This window comes from Papio anubis, chromosome 16 (genome assembly GCF_008728515.1).
Source record: "Papio anubis isolate 15944 chromosome 16, Panubis1.0, whole genome shotgun sequence".
In the NCBI taxonomy this organism is placed as follows: Eukaryota; Metazoa; Chordata; class Mammalia; order Primates; family Cercopithecidae; genus Papio; species Papio anubis.
In genome coordinates this window covers 49,703,810-49,724,140 of record NC_044991.1, presented here as the reverse complement: position 1 = coordinate 49,724,140, position 20,331 = coordinate 49,703,810, and the positions used below count along the sequence as shown (strand labels likewise).

The following is a 20,331-nucleotide window of genomic DNA, read 5'->3' as shown; positions in this document are numbered from 1 at the left end:
GGCATCCCTTTCTGTCTGAAATCACTTGGAGGTTCAGTGCAGTAGGTTTTTCTTTAAACTTCGGTGTGTGATTTTTTTGTCCTTGTTGTTATATTTATGAATGCATGTAACATATTTTTTAAATGTCTAATCCTGTTTTGTTTCAAATTCACCCAGTGACTTAATGCGTATTTCTCATACAGGAAATTCACTATCTTTAGGTTACCCTTTTGGATCTTTTTCTAGAAAGTTCTGTGAAGTGGTCCACAGATTTTTCTAAAGTTCTAAAACTGAAGAGAATATTTTGTCTGTGAGACCCTTATCTTTTTCCAGTATATACTATCTGATAAATTTTTCTATTTGGGGAAATAGTCTAAAATTCGGCTCTCTGTGTAGAAAAACTTAGTGTTGTAAATACAAAACAATCCAAAAATTGATAACCCAAAGGCAGCTCTAAGTTACCTGGAAGTTTTTTGGGTTTTTTTTGTTGTTGTTTTTGTTTTTGAGACGGAGTCTCGCTCTGCCGCCCAGGCTGGAGTGCAGTGGCTGGATCTCAGCTCACTGCAAGCTCCGCCTCCCGGGTTTGCGCCATTCTCCTGCCTCAGCTCCCGAGTAGCTGGGACTACAGGCGCCCGCCACGTCGCCCGGCTAGTTTTTTGTATTTTTTAGTAGAGACGGGGTTTCACCGTGTTAGCCAGGATGGTCTGGATCTCCTGACCTCATGATCCGCCTGTCTCGGCCTCCCAAAGTGCTGGGATTACAGGCTTGAGCCACCGCGCCCGGCCACCTGGAAGTTTTTAAGAAATTTATATTTTTGATTCTGGGAAAATGGATTGCCAAAATAAGATCATGAAGATGTAATTACTCCAAGTTTTCAACTACATGTGGCAGCACTGTCCCTGAACAAGATCTTCCACTGGAAGACTAACTCTCATCTGGATTGAAATATCTTCACCAAGAAAATTAGTGTGTTATCACTGATGTTATTGTAGATTGCCTAGATATTCCATAGGGAGGAAAATAAAGTACAATTAACCAATTATTGAAAAGAAATCAATTATATATTAATATGCAGGCATTTTCTAAAGTAACATAAATAGCTCTAGCAAGCTTATAGTCATAAATAAGAATGATTGTCATAAAAGTAAATTTAAAAGTCTTTTAACCCATTATATTTAATCTGGAACTGGTCCTCTAAGTGGAAAATGAAAGCATGAAGTATAAATGGGCCCAGGTGCTGTGGCTCACGTCTGTAATCCCAACACTTTGGGAGGCTGAGGCGAGTGGATCACTGGAGGTCAGGAGTTCGAGATCAGCCTGGCCAACATGGTGAAATCCCGTCTCTACTAAAAATACAAAAATTAGTCGGGGATGATGGCACATGTCTGTAGTCCCAGCTACTCAAAAGAGGCAGGGGAATTGCTTGAACCCAGGAGACGGAGGTTGCAGTGAGCCGAGATTGCACCACTGCCCTCCAACCTGGGTGACAGAGGGAGACTCTGTCTCAAAAAAAAAAAAAAAAAAAAAAGAAAAGAAAGACAGAAGAAAAAGTATAAATATAAAATCTATTAATTATATCCTACATGCTACTACTTGGGAATTTTTAGATGCAATTTTTTAGTTTTCATTTGTTTTCTTGGTGAAGCACTTTGCCTTAGTTGTTGTCATCATTCTTACTGATGCTGTGAAGGTGAGATTAGTTAAAGGAAACAACTAACCCAACAGTATGTCTTGGCATGGCCAGGCCTGCCCCTCCAAACCTACTTAAATAGATTGCCCTTTCTTCTCTAGTACACAAGAGATGAGATTTCCCCTTATCATGAAGCAGGGCACATCTTGGAGGTTTTGCCCAAGTAGTGGTAGCAGTTCTCTTCTAAAATCCAAACTTCTCCAAAAATAACATACACATTGTTACAACAAATCCAACAACACTTCTAAAAACCAGTTAGCCCATGACACTAGGAAAACAAAAAGCTTTTGTGAAACCAGTGAAACACTCCAAAGTGTAAGCCTTTTCCTTTCCTCCTTCCTTCACACCACATTGCTGATGGCCCAGGCTTCAGCTGGTATCTGATGCCTCCATACATCATCTTCTGATGACTCGCACAATATAGAGGGTACAAAGAGAAAACATTGTGATAGATTACTATAAAACCCTATAACCCTAGAAAAACCCATTTTGATTCTAATGGAAATTAAGATGATGTCTCCTAGCATTTGCAAAATTATTTAGTGCCATTTTATGAATTTCAAATCGAAAGAGGCACACAAAATATTTTAAAATTTAAATGTTTTAAAAGCAACTCTATCTGTTTTTCCATACCTTAATATGACATTGATCACAAAACCTCTGTGTCAACCTTAATAGCAGTATAAAGAAGCAACATAGAATAGTGGTTCCACTTTTGAGTTTCAAAGCTGAGATCCACCTCACTAGTTATATAACCTTGGTGCTTAACTTCTCTATGCCTTCATTATTTCATCTTCAAAATTAAGGACAGAAGAATTCTTGATTCGCTTGTTGTAGATTTGAATTAAATAAAACCTGCAAAGCATTTGGAAAGAAGAATCTGGGCCTGTGTAACGCGATGAATAAGAGTTAACTCTTCTCAATGTTTGAAGTGTAGTGTGTTGGTTTTTATTCCACAGGTGTCGTTGTCTATTTTTTCTAGGAGATCACATGATTTCTGGGCCTTAAACTTTCTTTTATTTTCCCCAGCACCTAGAAGATGCACCTGCTCATGATGAAATCCTTAATGTAGACTTGCAGGTGGGATCTAATCAGTGACCCAAAGTATTTGTGCCCCAACTGATCACTTAAGAATGTTACCTAGTGTTCTCTGTACAGAAAAATTTTGGCTAATGCCATCTCTACCTAAAGCCTTATCTAGCACGTGGGAAGGACAGAGGCTTTGGAGTCCAACAGCTGGAATGTAGCTAATGGGCCAGCCACCTGCTACCATATAACATGCATCCTCAGTCACCCCAGGGGACTCCAGCACCAGTTCAGAAGTTCTGGTTGGCTGTATCTGTAGCTCCTTCTTCTCTAGAATCCATATGAAAGAAATTCAACTCTTGAGGAGTTAGAAGTCAAATTACAAAGACCTTAGTAGGGTCATTTCAGCTCTAAGTCATGTACACAAAAAGGGACTCATGATAGCTGCCTTGTTTTAGGATAAAGTGAGATTGTGTCTGTTAATGTTTAGTTCAGCACACAATAGTCATTCAGTAAATGGCCTAAATTGTTACTATCACTGTTTAAAGCAGGCCAAATGGTACTAGAGGAAGCACACAGTCTCCCATGTTCTAGTCTTACAAACTCAAACTTACAAGCCAACCTACATTAAGTCATTCATAACTTCAGTATTTAATAACTCTTCAGTGAAAGGCAAGAGGCTACAGACAGTGACAGACCCAGAGATAAACCCTATGTCCCTAGAGATTTGCACTCCTCTTAAACGTATATATATTATATATGTATAATTCTATATTATTAATATAATATGTAAATCTATTAATAATCTAATATCCATAATTAATATAATATCTAAATATTACTTCTTGAAACCCAATGTGCACCTGAATCACCTGAGCCCTTGTTAAAATGCAGATTCAAGATTCTGCATTTCTAACAAGTTACTGGGTGAGGCAGAAGATGCTGAGCAAAGGCCCACACTGAGTAGTAAAAGTACAGAGAAAAGTGCAGTAAGCATGAAGATAAAGGGATTTCTTCCTGTAGGGGACAGTTCATGGAAGTGATAACATTTGGGCTGAATTGATTTTAACACAGATGAGCTACAGACTTTAAAACTTTAAACTTTTAGTCAAGTAGTTAATACATTTGGATCAATAAACACATAAGAAAATAAGTAGGGAAGTTTAATATTACATTATAATTTATTCTTCTGCTGCTTTCATTTTAACTGTTTTCAGATGTGCCCAAGTGTTAGTTAAATTGGTGTTGATCTCAGTGCTGATCAGGAAATTAAGTCTTATTTACCTGAGAAAGGCACTTCCATATAGCCTATATTTGTTATAAAATGCTAAGCATGAGATACACACATAATATACATAATAGAATATAAACATATATAACATATATATACAACATATATACACATACACAGAGACACACACACTCTCTGATAACAAGAAACATATCTTAAAGTAGGTATTAAACAAATAAATAATATACAAACCTGACATATGCTGTTTAGCCTTTATTTGCATTTTATATAATTTTTACATAAAACGTAGACTTGAAATTAAATGAAAAATTTTTAGTGTCACCAAAAGCCCAAATGCCAAAGCCAACCATAGTTTAGCTGACTAAAAGGGTGACACATGGAAGTATGAAATAAAACTCCAGAAGGGACAATAGACTTTAATCCTCTGAGGACCTGCTGTAATTAGCATGTCAGCCACATCTCCATGCTGAAATTTCTGTTTTGGGAGATGTGTGTGTTGGTTATAAATAATCAGAGGCTTTCTGTGCAGTCTAAGGCTGGGTCGTGTGTGTGGGTTCCACAAAGAGAGAATTTGAGTCTTGTCACAGAGGATACTATTCTCCTGGGAGTTTGGTTTATTTTTACCATTTAAAAATCACACATTGAAAAATACCATGGCCCCTGGTCAGCAAAAGCTTCCTCCTTTGCATGTTGTTTGCACTGTAGACTTAGATATTCCTGGCACAGGAATATGCAATGACCACTGCCTCTTGAAAACAACATGTTCATGAATGTCATACTTTCAAGATCAGTGTCTCCAAAACAGTTATATTTATAATCACTTAAACTCTTCAGATGAAACACAGTGAGTAAAATTAGCATGAAAAATAAAATAGTCTATAGTCTGTAACTTTGGTAACAGAATGCAGACTTCAACTTACATATCTATGAACGAAGGTCAAATTTTACTTAAACTGCCAAACCAAAAGAAAACAGTAATTTTTTTCATGCTTTTATTCTGTGAAGATCAGGTGTTTATGAGTGTTTGTTAAATAATTGAATTAATGTAGCAGATTATAATAGCAGATGTTTCAAACTACCTTCCTTTTATCATCAGTTCTTCCTCCTAAATTTTTATAAGGCATACTATACAGAAGTATCCCCACTTTGTTGTAATTAAATCATAAAAACGAAGCTATATAATCCCTTTTAGTGACACTACTCACTGAGTTAATAGTTTAATAGTTGAAATGAACTCAAAATTATAATGGCGAAGCAATTTGGTTTTAAGCAAAGTAGTAGCAGTTCAGATATAGCAAGTGTTTTAGCTTTTTTTCCTTTAAATAGACCTAAGCGAATAATGATTGTATCAGTAGGAAAAAAGCCCTATTGCATTTTCAATATAGTTTTATTTAACGTATTATACAATTGAGCTATGTTCTCTCATTGTCAACACCAAGAAATAGGCTGAGAGTGATAGGAAGAGACTGGACTTGGGAAACTTGAAACCTGTAATTTTAGGTGAGACTCCTCCAGTTGAAAAAAATGGCAGAATTTAACTCAAACTAAAGCACTGAATAAATGTACTTGTGCATATAAGCAAAAAGTCAAGATGTTAATGGTTTCAGACATGACCATATCCAGGAGGTCAAGTCATGTCATCAATAATTGTCTTTGTTCATCTCTCATCATTTTCTCATACTGGCTCTAGTTCTTGGGCAGATTTTCCTGAATGCCAAGACAGCCACCAACAGCTCCAAGCCTATAGCTCACCAGTCCTAGTACACAGAAATCCTTTTTACTCATGGTTCCAATGAAAGTCCCAGAATCCAGGGCATGGCTTCAGTCACTCAAGGCCACTTCTAAATTAGAATCACAGTGTCCTGAAGGATGGGATAAAAATAAACGGACAGGCTTAAGTCATATGACTCCCCCAAGAGCCCATAAGGGGTCAACTACCTAAAGCACAAACCACATAGACCGACAGTTGGAGAGAGATGGTTCCCTAAAATTCAACCAGGATATGCTTCCTAAGGGAAGGAATAGTGGTCGCTTGGCAGATAAAAAGAGTAGATCACACTAAAACTAGGTCAGAAATCAGTCATTCATTATGACTCTTTATTTGGCCTTACCAAGCCATTTAACTTCTTTGACTAGCCCTGCTCCCTAGTTTTCTCAACTTTGAAATTATTTCCTGAGAGAATTACCAGAAGAATTAAATAAGATGCTTTTGGTAAGAAGGTTACATATATTCATTGTTGTCGGCTAAATTGTCGTTGACCTGAACTAATGAAAAGTGATCATTGGCATTTATGCCAAATTATTTTAAAACATTTATGAGTCAAAAGTGAGACTCAGAGCCTTGGGCTGAGGTATTCCTCAATATTGCTGTTTCTCATCTAACAGGCTTATTTAATGTACTATAATTAAGGATAAGAATAATCATTTATTAATGAAACTTGAAAAAAATATGGCATGTCATATCTGTGCACAAATGGTCCTTTCTGACTCATTCTTTTCTATACCTTTTTATTAAAATGGAATTATAATTATAGTCATAAGAGTAGGGATGTACACTCGACTCTTGCTGTTTACTTCATTATCACTTCAATGTAGATTTTTTTAATCATATTTTTCCAGCACCATTTCACTTTACTAGGTAGAAGTTATAAAAACTAATAATAGTGATGATTATAATCTCTATTCTCCATCCTTGAAAGATCAAACATGCCCAGATTAAAGAAATAGGCTGGCATAGTGTCATGATGAAGCCAGTAAACCTCAGGCAAGAGACTTTACTTGTGTGCTTCAGGTTCTTCATCTGTAAAATGGGATGAGACCAGCAATGTAGCAGACACCTGTGCTAGTCCCATGTCCCTTGGCACTCATGGTTCCAACCCAGCCACCTACACACTTGGTAACTCTCTAGGGCCTTCTGTCAGTCCATTCACAGCCAGGCTACAATTCCCAGGGATTGTATGCCTCAGGAGTAGTTGAAGAATAAATACCTCATCTTCTATGCCCCTTGGGTTGCAAAGTTCTGATGTGTGTTCTCTGCTTTCTCCCAGAGTTCCTTGATGAGACTGAGCCCTAATTGACCACAGCTGTAACCTGCTTCATAACCTTCTCCTTCTTAGCTGCCTTTCCTTCTTGTCTCACTTTTCTTCTCAACTGTTGTTTCATAGGGTCAACTCCCAAAAAAGCTACTTGCGCTCAAATCCTTGTCTCAGATCCTGCTTTTGGAAGAACCTAAACTAAGACAAGCACTTTTCTATAAATGGCCTTAAGGGAATTAAAAGTGAAAGATGGGTAAGGTCAGAGTTGCTGAGCATTCAGAGAAAAAAAAAATGGAAAGAGGCTATGCCTCATCATTCCTGCCAATCTGTCACGTTATTGTCTTCATTGTTTCCAATCATGAAGCCCTGGCCAGTGGCCTCAAATCATAGATTTCCAGTCTACAAAGGACTTAGCCATTTAGCTTAGTCAAACTGTCAGGTTATTAGAAGAGGCAGTTTGCAGAAATGGCAATGTTGGGACCAAGACCCTATTTTCTTTGTCCCATTGCAGAATTCTTCCCGCTACTCCAGACATCCCCCTAGGCACTCCATCAGGACTTGCTTAGAAAAAAGTTGCAACACAGTCCACTTAGAAGTTATTGATCGATATCTATAGCAGTGGTTTCCAAACTGGTCCTAGACATAGCACCCTTTGTTTGTTTCTTCTAACAAAGTCTCATGAGAAAGGCCAATATGTAGGGAAAAGCTTTAAAGGTGCTGTCTTGGTGGAATAGAGGGGAGCCTGGAATACAGGTGATGGTGGCTGTTGCCCTACCACTGTCTCCCCTTCTGACCCACCCCATTCTCTACAGGGACGTCTGCCCAAACCCTGGGATATTCAGGATGTTCAGTTTAAAAACCACTCCTCTGAAGGAAATACTGACTAGTTTAAAGATCTGCCTTACAATTAAGGTAGCATCCATTTAAGTCATTTTATATAGATTACCTACAAAGTAGTTGAGGAAATAGAACCGAAGTGAATCAACAAAGTCAACACAAATGAGATCAATTTTCTTCCCAAAAGACAAAAACAGAGGAAAACTATATGATGTAGCCAATGTTTTTCATGCCTTAATTAAGTTACTGCACTGAAAAAGCTGCTGAAAAGCTACTCTAGGATTTTATTGATTGAGATCTCATTTAAATTCCATCTATTGACTCTCCAGCCTCTGCGGAGGGTTACAGAAAAATGGCATTGTCGTCCCCAAGTGCATTCCAAGTTCTTCTTAACTTCATGTTTGGTATGTTCATAGACTTCTCTGAAATATTTCACATTGCCTAAGAATGAAAAAAAGTTTCAAGATAGTCATTGTGGATCTATTGTTCATTGGTTGACCTGGCAACTCCATTTGCTTTCCTTTCCCTTATTACATTTCCTTTATTCCCAGAAGGCAGGGCCGGGGCCTGAGGAAAGGCAAAGGCCTGGCCCAGGAATCCTGTTTGTTTTCTTTCTTTCAGTGACCTCAGTGTCTACTCAGGCCCACAGCTCTGGCCAGAAAGTCACAGCTCCATCTACCCACAGCTGAAATGTTCTTTGTTCAGAAAATAACCAGACAGGAAAAATATAAATAGTAAAAGGTAAAATCAAATGCCAGTCCAATAGAGAAGTGAGCTTGGTAGCCTCATCAACCTCATTGTCTGCTGAGTCTTGTTAAAACTTCTTTCCTTCATCACACCTTTCAGAGGTGCCTTGCCATTTCATGTGAGAGCTACTGGGACACAGCAGAGAATGGCTTCTTTCCTCCTAGATGTGACCTCCCAGCAGAACACGGCATTGATAATTGTTGGCTAGTATACCTTTCCCCTTGTCAGCAGGGTCTAGGAGTAGGTTGCAATGTAGGGGTGGGGGGCAGGGGACTCTGGCTCAGTCAAAATAGGCTGACAGGTTGTACTGTGTTGAGAGGGAGAGAGGCCGCAGAGCCACAGGCATTTGGCTCCTAACATCGGCATTATCCAGGGTCTTGTCAATAATCAATGTGATACAACAGATAAGTGGGAGGGAAACAGGTCGAATGCAGAAAAAAAAAACAAACCACAGGGAAACCAGATTAAGTGAGGGAGGGACCTTCCACCCTAACCCTTAATAGAAAAGCTGAAAAATGTACCGTGGTAGGGAATCCTGCCAGGAAGTGGAAAGGGAGCAAGGATTTCACTAATCTCTTATGTAGATTCTGGAAGATCTGTCCTAACTCTGAATCACTGCAGTCTCTAGGATGCCAGCTGTGACAGCAAAGATGATCTCTAAGCTAGGGATAGCATTATTTTAACAGAAGAGTTAATTGAGAATGATGAACAAAATCAAACTTCTTACCTAAGCGTTCTACCTTATATGTAGAAAATAAGCCCAAAAAAATGCTTCTGAACAACGTGGCTGTGTGTCTTTGTTGGGGGTTTTCCCAGAAGCCAACTTTAAAAGGAGATTCAAGTCCACAGAGTTTGAAAGGTGATACCAGGAAGTACTAGTAGGGCAGTAGGGAGTGTGAATGAGGAAGAGACAGCAGCTTACAAAAAACGTGTTGTCAAGACAGTCATTCCCAACCACAGCCATTGTTGGAGGATGCTCTTAGAAAGTGTTAATTCTTAGGCCCTTCCAGCCTGCACCACATGAAGTCAGTCATCAGGCAGAGATGCAGATACAAGTCCAGCTCAGCTGTATCTCCTGGAGCACCAATACAGTCTGCTATGATATTATTACCAGCAAAACACTGTTCACGATACTAAAAAGGATGTTCCCACCTCACTCTGCAGCTATAACAAGAATCTCCAGCATGTCAAAAAAGAGATCCTTCAAAATACCTGATGCTTATTGAATGCATTTCTTTATTCTAACATATACCTAATGCAGTTGTGTAGACACTTTAACAATCATGTGTTACCCATCTAACTTATGAACTGCTAGAAAGAGGAACAAAGTCCAGATAAAGTATTTGCTCTCAAGGAGCCAAGGAGAAAATTCTAATATTACAAATAATTATAAAACAAGATATAATGTGATTCAATTCCATTTATTCATCTAGCTAATATCCATTCATTCATCTAGCAAATATCTATTGAATAACTATGTGCAAGGGAAGCTTGAAGTTTTGCTTATTGACATTATGGGGAGTTTCTGGAATTGCTCTAAGCTCTTTACCTGCAAATTGCCATGGCACATTTTTCAGCTTTTCTATTTCTTGTACAAAATCTCAGACAAGTCTTCAAGTCCATATTATTATTCCCATTTTACAATGAGGAAACCGACTCTTTGGATGGTCCAGTAATTTGACTTGTTATACTGTTTGAGAATGACTTATTGAGAGGTAAGTCTAAAGATGTAACATTTGTGACCTGACTGGAACCCTTCATGCTATTCTTGACTTACTTGTTGGTTTATTTACTCAACACACAGTTTTCTTAGTCTTGCTACCTGTGTCAACCCTTGAGTCAGACAATGAAAGGGCACCATTCTTCATCTATCAGGGTTCTCAATGTAGTAGAACCTCCTCTGTAGTCAGTACAGTGGGGAAGGATGTGCTGAAGGCATCTGAAGAGGAAACTGGCATTCCATGCTGTGCTTTATGCTGCAGAGCAGAGGGCCAAATGAGAGACAAGTGGCATGTAGGGCACTAAAAGATAACCTGTTTTAAGTAGCTCATCAGAAAGCATTAATGAGAACGTAATATTCTGGGCCTGCCTTTATGCTAGACTATGGAAGAGATATAAACAAAGTGAAGGTCATGGTCCTTGCTCATACAAAGCCAATGTCCAATTTGATCAAGAAACATGACATTCTGGTGAAGGAACTAGAACATTTTTCCTCCTTTGTATTATGGTCAGGAACCACTGTGGAGGGTCTCCTCTCATAAAGCACTGTGACAGTGTATTCATAAAAGGCAATGGAAATTGGTTTCCTACCCTCTGAGAACCTCTAATTTTAAATGATAAATCAGTCCTTCTGCAAATCTATGTTCCAAACACAGCTCTAAAGCTGTATTTAAGAGAGATAGGTTCTAATCTGGATTCTGTTCTTATCTTTCTATGTCATTTTAAAGGGGCTGTTTAATCTCTCTTGGGACAAGTTTGCTTCTCTGTCATGTTAAATAATAAAACTGTCTTCTACCTACCAAATAGAATGATGAGGAGTAAATAAACTCACAGATGTGACAATACTTTGAAAAAGGGAAAGTGTTAAATCAAAGTAAGGTGTTATTATTAAGAATTTTCACACAAAACCACATCAAATAGTACAACTTAATACAGGGGAAACTGCAGGGACACAGAAAGCTGTGAGCACAGTGTGAAGAGCCAATCTGCAGGAGCTTTTGAGAAGAGTACATAGCCATTTAGGGGCCATTATCACACCATATCTTGGAGCTGTATTTGCACATAGTTATGGTAATAGCACAGTTTTTGCAATCAAGATGGAATAACAGTATGTGACACTTTTCAACTTAAGATAAAATAACACATGGAAACAGGTGCAGAACATACCGACTCCAGATTTAGGGGGAAAAATGGTAAAATAACCAAAGACGCCAGTGAAGTTCATATAATGTACAAAAGCACAGTTAGCTGACCAATGTGATAGGAAAGTTTGTGCCCAGGCAAAGATAGTTGAGAAGGGAACATTTAGATTATTTCTTAAAATAGGCAAATAGACTTTGGTGAGCCATGGGATATTAATGCCATCTGCACTGACTTTCTGTGAGCTGATCTAGCAGAATTTGCAAGGCCCAAAGCACCAGGAAAAAACGTGAGCCGAGAAATTGCTTTTCAGTGCTGTGCTTAGAAGTGATTTAAGGAGGTGCTAAACCACTGGGCTGGTAGTGTTCCAGTATGCTCTGGTATTATTGCATTAAGAGTGAAGATTGAGCAATGATGAATGGATTCTCAACCACCTAATCCCGGTGACATCCAAACATCTGAGTGCCAGATCCTGCCTAATTGGCATTTGGCACAGTGGAAGGAGGCTGGTGTCCATGCAAGCTGGCAGACACATTGTCCAGTTTTCCCATCTTGACTGTGATGATTCTACGTGGATTTATGGGCCATCTGTCTTCCAACGCAAAATTTGTAGATTTCTCTGTGCTGCAGAGCTCTGAAGATGTTATTTGCATGGGTTTAGCTGTTTTTATTTTTTAAAGCTAACCTGCATATTTTTTGCAAAGCCCACAAAACAATGTCACTTCTTGTGTTCACCATTTCTCTTGTCCTCATGTTGGCATGACAAGTTTTCTATTATATTTCATTTTTCTTCCTAAAAATCAGATTCATGGGTTGGAGGATAAAAATGCTAGAGGATGCTTTTAAATTACTTGCAGAGATTAGAATGTAAATTAAGTTGGGAAAAGAATTTGGACCTTGATAGACAAATTCAAATCAAAGAGCTAATCCTCACGCCTCTGCCAAATGGGTCATTTGTCCGCCGGAGCTCAGCTTCTTTACACAGAAAGATTAAAGTAACACGTTTTAGAGAGATAAGTAAATCCTGGGAAAACTCTGCCTTGGTCACATTTAGGATTATTTTTAGGACCAATGCAGAGTGCCCAGACTGAAGCCAACTGCCAAGAAGGCAGGACACCTTTCCTCCCCATCGTCCATGCCCCCAGTCCAGGCCGTGTTAGGAAAGTTATGTGGATAAGCACTATCAACCCTACCCACCACTATCCGTCTCTCCATTGCCCAGGCATGGTATCCAGATCCATTTCACACTAAATAACCCTGTGCCCTCAGACAAGTTGCTAACATCTCTAAGCCTCCGTTTACTTACCTGAAAATGGGAATTTAAAAGTATGTCTCTCATAGGATTTCTATGCCTGGCGTGTGGTCAATGCTCAGTAATAGTAGCTCCCATTATTATGATAATTATGGTTATTTACCTTCTTCTATCACTAGATGATGTGTGATGTCTTCTACAGCAAGCAGCATAGCATAATGTTTAATGGCATGAAACACAAAGCCTGACCGCCTGAGCTCAAAGTCCAACTTATTCACTTATGAGTTGTAACCTTGAGCAACCTTCAGCAAGCTACTTGAGCCACCTTATCTTTGGGCACAAACCTTGAGCAAGCTACTTGCCTCAGGTTTCCCATCTGTAAAATAGTCATAGAAGTAGCCACTTACAGAGTTACTGTGAGGATGAAATGAGTTAATGCTTGCATATAGCAAGTAGCGTATCATAAAAGATTGTTCAACAATATGCTGGAAATATTTTAAATCATGAAACTCTTCTAAGGCTCTCTTTTTCCTTGCACTTTCCTGTCATACCTTTTTTGTTTTGTTTTGTTTTGTTTTGTTTTTTAGTACTGCATGTATAAGCATGGCCTGCCACATTTTCTTTCCTTGATCCTTTTTCCTTTACCACTTTGCTGCTGCTGCCTTAAACTGCTTTTAGGACTAGCTCAGGAGCAGTTCCATGCTAGTTCTTTAATGGCATGATGGGAGCATATCCTAGCTAACCATCCAATTAGCATATCGAGCAGGGAAGAGCCTCAGTGGGGCCCCTTCCAGAGACCTTAGCAATATGCCATGAGTTGTATTTAAGGATTAGTTTTTGACTATGCCCTATGTACTTTTTTCTTCCCCTGGGTCACAGAGCTCATGCAGAGTGTAATGAGAGAATAAGGTGCTGAGGACTTGCTACTGCGCTCAGAAATTTCAGTTAAATGAGGAGCATCCGCTTGTGTTAACTGACCTTATTTAAAGTTACATTTGGCCAGGCACGGTGGCTCACATCTGTATTCCCAGCACTTTGGGAGGCCGAGGCAGGTGGATGACTTGAGGTCAGGAGTTCAAGATCAGCCTGGCAAACATGGTGAAGCCCCCTCTCTACTAAAAATATAGAAATTAGCCGAGCATGGTGGTGTGTGCCTGTAATCCCAGCTACTCACGAGGCTGAGGCAGGAGAATGACTTGAACCTGGGAGGCAGAGGTTGCAGTAAGCTGAGATCGTGCCACCGCACTCCAGACTGGGCAACAGAGCCAGACTCCATCTCAAAAATAAATAAATAAATAAATAAAGTCACATTCATGAACTTGGTGGAAAGTGAGAGCCTATTATATTATTTCAGATCCTTTACTTGTGAATCTAATAGGAAACTCTACCAGGGCTGAGCAAAGGAAGCTAAGAAGAGAGGGCACTGATGGAGCAGGTGGTTCACAATGTGCAATGTCATGAAGTACAGCTAACTCTGCTGTCACTTAAGGATTGATTTGGCCTATTCTGAATTATTCTAGTCCCCTTTCCTGGTCTATTTTGATAGCTTTGAGCATTTAATGCTGTCTGGTTAGCACTTCTGCTAGGCAGAGGTAGGACGTAAGGATAAAACTTTCAATCTTTCTAAGACTTTGTCAGGACTCCGCCCCCCAAATCCTCCCTGTCTTTCTTCTGCATATTTGTTGGCCTTCAAGGTACCATTAGTCAACGCCTGCGGGGCCTCTTGGTTCTGGTCTGTGAGCTGTTCATTGCATTTCTTTGATGTTTTCTTCTTAGTCCTTCCTTTACAGTGTCATTTATGGCTGAATTCGGAATTGCCATTTTTAGTTGTCTATGATACAATATCGTTTGAGATATCTGGTTGCCAAGATGAAGCACAAAACCACTCACAATATAAATTAATACATAAATGTTAATATTCAGGCACCAAATAATCATTTTTTCAATTAATATTTACTGAGCATTTACAAGCCAGGCACAGTTGTGAGTTCTAAAGATCAGCAGTGAACTGGAGGAACACTGCCTGTCTGCTGGACTTCCCACTGAGCACCTGCATCTCTTTGCTGAAGGCTCTGTTTAGCTTCCAGAGCCCCCTCTTCCCAAGGGTGCAGTTGGCCAAAGAGTACTGAGGAATTATCACCCTGGAAGCAGTTCTCAAACAATGACTGATGGGACTTGGTGTAAATACTCCAGCTCCCTCTCCCCTTAAATGGGATCACCTTCAAGTACATGTTCTGTCTCATTTCCTTTGAGGGAAACACAAACTAAGACACTCCATCCTCATGAAACTCATAATCCCTGGAGGAAGAGACCAAAGCTAGCATACCAGAAAATGTATCTATTAGTAGAATGACAGATGGTGATAAATGCTATGGAGAAATATTAAACAGCATATGAGACAGGAGTGCCAGCAGGAGAGATTGCTATTTGTATGGGCTACTCAGGAAAGGCTTCATGTTGTGGTAACATTTGCATTTGAGAAGAGTCTCAGTGCACTCAAAACAAGTCTCTCTCTCTCTCTCTCTCTCTCAATCTCTCTCTCTCAATTTCTATTTTGAAATAACCTAGAGTGGTGGCTAAGCACTAAGAGCCTTCCCTAGTGCCTGGGCATCAGAGAGGGAATCTGGTCCAAGCTGGTAGCCCTGCGTCATCTCATTTTTTTCTGGTCTTGGTCATTGACCATCCTTTTCATAACCACAGGCTCGGCTCCATCTTTGCCACCCTTGGGTGGACCGAGGAGGAACTCCCTAAGGCTCAGGCCCATCTACTTAGACACTTCTGCTTCTATGGGTTCTGGCTGCTTGGGAATACCAGCAGCAACTTTCTGGAGCACCTTCTGGGAAAGGAGCCACAGAGCTTCTCTCTTCAGGACATCAGGCTTGTCTGCGGTTTCTCCTAGACTTGAGGACAAGGAAGCCTTGGTATGAGAATGTCCCCAGGACCAAGCAGAAAAATGTGCCTTTTCATTCTTCTTTCTCTGCCATCCCTTTCTTCCCTGAAGCAAAAGGTCAAATGCTTTGTTGCTGCTTGTTTTGGAAAAGTGTAAGAGGGACTGGTGAAGGATAAAGGAGGAAATTTGTCAACTCTCAAATATGACAGGATTGAACACATGATTTATTTTATCATCTTAGAATTTAGTTCTAGAAGTCTCCTTAATTTTTTTTTAGATTTAATAGTATAATTTATCTAGCAGTGTTTTGAATTAAAATTGCAACTTTACATGACAGACTTAGGGTATAGAATTACAAATCTGGACATAATTTCCTGGCAATTGAATCAAGTATCAACATATCCGATGACCACCATGACGGGAGTTGGACAAGTCACCAGCACTCAGAAAATCAAAGGTCAGCTTGACTGATCACTCCTTTAGAAACGTGGGGAGTTGACTGCTTCTTGCACACACCACCGCACCTGTTCCACACAAGCAGCCTTGTGAGATTGGCAAGAGAAGTCAAGATATCCAAGCTATTTCCCACCTAATAAGTACCTAGGAGCTCAAGCTTCCTCTGTGGCTGTGATGGCACTCTACCTAGGAAAGGATATAGCAAGGAAAACCTGACAGATCATCCATACAGTGCCATCTGTGGTAAGAGATTAGTCACTGCATACTTTTCATTAGAAAAAATATAAAGAAAGTCAGAGAATTCCACGGTAAGTCCCTGCCAGGCAAAGCAGAAGACCTGTTCTTCCCATCGGATTCAACATTCCCTGCAAATACTAAGATCAAAGATAAGAAATGTAAGATCTGACTTTTAAACTTAATCAACAAAAATATCTGCAGTAGGATATAGTAGAATCATGGAACTTCAGGAGAAATATGGTAGGTTGAACATATTCAACTAACTGATCTTTCTTGAAACCACACCAAAACTCCATTAAGAGAGACTTTTAAGGGCGTAATCTGGCAAGGGTGAGGGATAATAGATAAGAGACGACCATTACATAATTTAGGCATCTGGCTATATGTTTACAGCAGTTAACAGATCTGAGAACCTGATCATTGGTCATCTGTGTGAAAACCTGGAACCAATCCAAGGTATAAAAAAACCTTAAAAGTCTCAGAAATTGATGATGTTTGTTTCCTCTGGAAGTGGGATTCAAGATAAGGCATAAAACAAAGAGGATAGTTGACAGCTACTTAAGGAACAGTCAGAACTCCCACCTTACAGAGACTATTTATTTATTTATTTATTTGCTGGAGTCAGGAAAACAGAGGGTTTTGAGGATAACACAAAGCCCAGGTGAAAGCAGGCTATAGACCGGGCGCAATGGCTCACGCCTGTAATCCCAACACTTTGGGAGGCTGAAACGGGCAGATCACCTGAGGTCAGGTGTTCCAGACCAGCCTGGTGAAACCCTGTCTCTACTAAAAATGCAAAAATTAGCCAGGCGTGGTGGCATGTGCCTATAGTCCCAGCCACTCGGGAGGCTGAGACAGGAGAATCACCTGAACCCAGGAGGCAGAGGTTGCAGTGAGGCAAGATAACACCACTGCACTCTAGCCTGTGTGACAGAGCGAGACTCTGTTTGAAGAGAAAGAAAGAAAAGGAAGGAAGGGAGGAAGGGAGGAAGGAAGGAAGGAAGGAAGATAAAGTGATCGTAAGCATACCAAAAAATGCTGAGACCTCCCTCATTCTTCTCCAATCTTGCTCTAGAATGCTGGCATCCAGGCCTTCACTCTATCGTGGCAAGAGATTAGAAAGAACTTCTCGCAAGACTCTAATCTGCCTAAGAGTAAAGACCTAAAGATATCAATATTAGGGTATTACTCCAAAAGAGAAAAAGACAGATCCCTCTGCAATGATGCCTTACCAACTCTCATACTTTTCAAGGGCAGCAAACACATCCAGAAATCCAATCAGCTTTTTAGTCTGCCAATTTGAAATATGAACAGATAATTAAATGCTACTAGACATATGAGGAAAACTTCCTTAAAAATAGGAAAAAGCAGGGAAAAAAAGTAACTTTGTAGGAAATAATGACTATGTAGTGAGAATGTGTGAAGTATACATGTATCATTAATGTCCATAGAAAAATAACCAAATATATTATGTCCATGAAAAAGAACAGAATGCTATTTTTTTCAATAAATGTCAGAGAACATAAACTGGCTGTTAAACACAAAAACAAAACAGTCTGAAAAAAGGTGGAAATACAGTTGAGGAAATCTTTTAGAGAGTAAAGCAAAAAAATTAAATGAGACATTGGAGAGGAAAATGTATAAAAGTTTAAAATCTGGTCAGGTGTGTTGGCTCACGCCTGTAATCCCTGCACTTTGGGAGGCTGACGTGGGCAGATTACCTGAGGTCGGGAGTTCGAGATCAGCCTGACCAACATGGAGAAACCCCATCTCTACTAAAAGTACAAAATTAGCTGGGTGTGGTGGTGCACGCTTGTAACCCCAGCTACTTGGGGGGCTGAGGCAGGAGAATCGCTTGAACCAGGGAGGCGGCGGTTGCGGTGGGCCGAGATCGCACCATTGCACTCCAGCCTGGGCAACAAGAGCAAAACTCCGTCTCAAAAAAAAGTTTAAAATCCAGACAAATAATATTCCAGAATGAAAAAACAGAGGAAATTATCATAATTCATAAAAATTTTTTTCCAAACAAGACCACAGCTTTCAGACTGGAAGGTTTCCAAGAGTGCCCAGCATAGGGGATAGATAAACCTATGCCAAAGCATATCATTGTGAAATTTTAAGAAACAGGGACCAAAAGTGCTAGAAATTGCCAGAGGGACAAAAACCAAAACAAAACAGGCCACACACCTGTTTTTAGGATTGTGAATCACAAAGTCTTCAAACCTCTTAACAGGGCTAAAAGACAGTGGAGAAAATTTTTCCACAAAAATCTTTAAAAAAAAAATCCAATCCAAAATACTGTGCCCAGCAAAACTAGCAATCAAGTGTGCAAGTGTAAAGAAGTCATTTTTAGACACGCAACGCTTGAGAAACTTAATATTCATGAACTCTTTCTCTGGAAGCTACTGACCAATGTGCTCCAACTAAAATCAAAAAATCAACAATGAAAGGGGAAGACATGGAATAAATAAAAGAGATTTAGCACAAAATAGAAGTGAAGAAAACAGAAATTAATCAGTCTAGATTGGAGCAGGTAAAAGGCTCCAGAAAACGCTTCAAGAGAATCTAACAAAGAGAACACTTGTTATATCTGTGCATATTGCAAAACCCTTTAGCTAACCGGTGGATACTTTGGAGTTGGACTGGAGATATATGCAAAAAATTAAGCAAATGATAAAACAAGATAATTATGAACTATAGGGAAAATAAAAAAAATTATTCATGAGGATAAAAATAATTGTTAGGTTACTGTATGACTCAACCCTGAACACACACAGTGTTTATGATAACATAAACACTGAACACTGTAACTAAATCATAGCATAACTATCTCTGAAAGAATGGGAGTAATGTATACATGTGCTACAGGAGTAGAGATAAGAAAGAGCAATATTCTCATCTTTCATGGTGGTAAGTCAAAAATAGCAATACATGCATATTCTTTTGAGATACAGAAGTAAATACCAAAAGCTTCTGCTAAAAGATTTGAAAGTGTTTGCTTCTAAGTAAGGAGACGTGAAGAAGTGTGTTTCTCTTAACTGTCCTAGTAAAAGTAGTGCTGGATCACAGCCATAGAATAATTCTAAATTTAGCAGATAACCCTTGACTTTTTGACCATGTTGTTTTTCCTATACTTGTCTCCTGAAGTGGTATCTGCGTATCAAGAGCAAATCACACAGGTGGCTTCTTAGCTCCCCTTGGTGACTCCACACGCTGGCCACATTCAGCCCCTCCCTACTCCCTCCTTGTAAACTTAGCCCATCAGCAGTCAAAGCTGACTGATTTTTCTTCACCTTCTACCAGACTTGGGCAGCAGAATGGTAGAAGGGAAACTGGAGCAGAGCTGGATCAGAATGAATTGCTTCTTTCAGAAGAGTCCTGAAATTTACATCCTCAAGAAGGTTCCTATCTGGCCAACATGAAATTAGTGTGTTTGTCCACTAACTGAGTGTGTGGGCTGCAATTTCAAACTCTTTAGTGTTATATGCACTAAGAGCTACACTAAATGAATAGAAACCTGAACTGATCAGCAACAGGAATCAAAGAGGAATTTTATGTTCCATGTTTTTAAGTTCTTGAAAAGCAATGCTCTGATGGACACATCCTTGGTATTTCCAACCCTTGACACATAGAGATACACCCTCAGTAAAAATGTGTTCATTGATAATCACCAGTAAGGAGTGCCCCAGCTCCAGGGTGCATTCAAAACATTTTGCTGTTCCTGGAGAAATATGAGCTGAAAACATCTTTTCCGAAGTACCTGAAACAGGAGGGTCAATCCAGAATGTCTCCTTAAAAGTAGGTTTTTAGAAGCCCATAGATAAAGGGATCCGAACCTGAGAAGATGAGAGAACCACTCCACAATGCTCTGCTAGACCATTCTTCCTTTCTGTTCTCCAGGGCTCCCTTTTCTGGACACAGCTCTTCCTCATTCTTAATTGTTGCAAGGCCAGTGGGATGGCCCTGAGTGTAGAGGAGGCATCGGAGTAGCCCATAGCCCAGTAAATACTCAAGGACCTTTGTATGTATTTGCAAGCATGATGGCATCCCACTGAGTGTCACTGAATACAC

The 20,331-nt window shown here is 39.7% G+C and overlaps 1 protein-coding gene across 3 annotated transcripts in view; it reads left to right on the top strand.

Moving 5' to 3' along the window:
• PLCB1 (phospholipase C beta 1) overlaps nucleotides 1–20,331 on the top strand; it is a 738,719-nt gene that overhangs the window by 512,781 nt on the left and 205,607 nt on the right. The window lies entirely within an intron of this gene.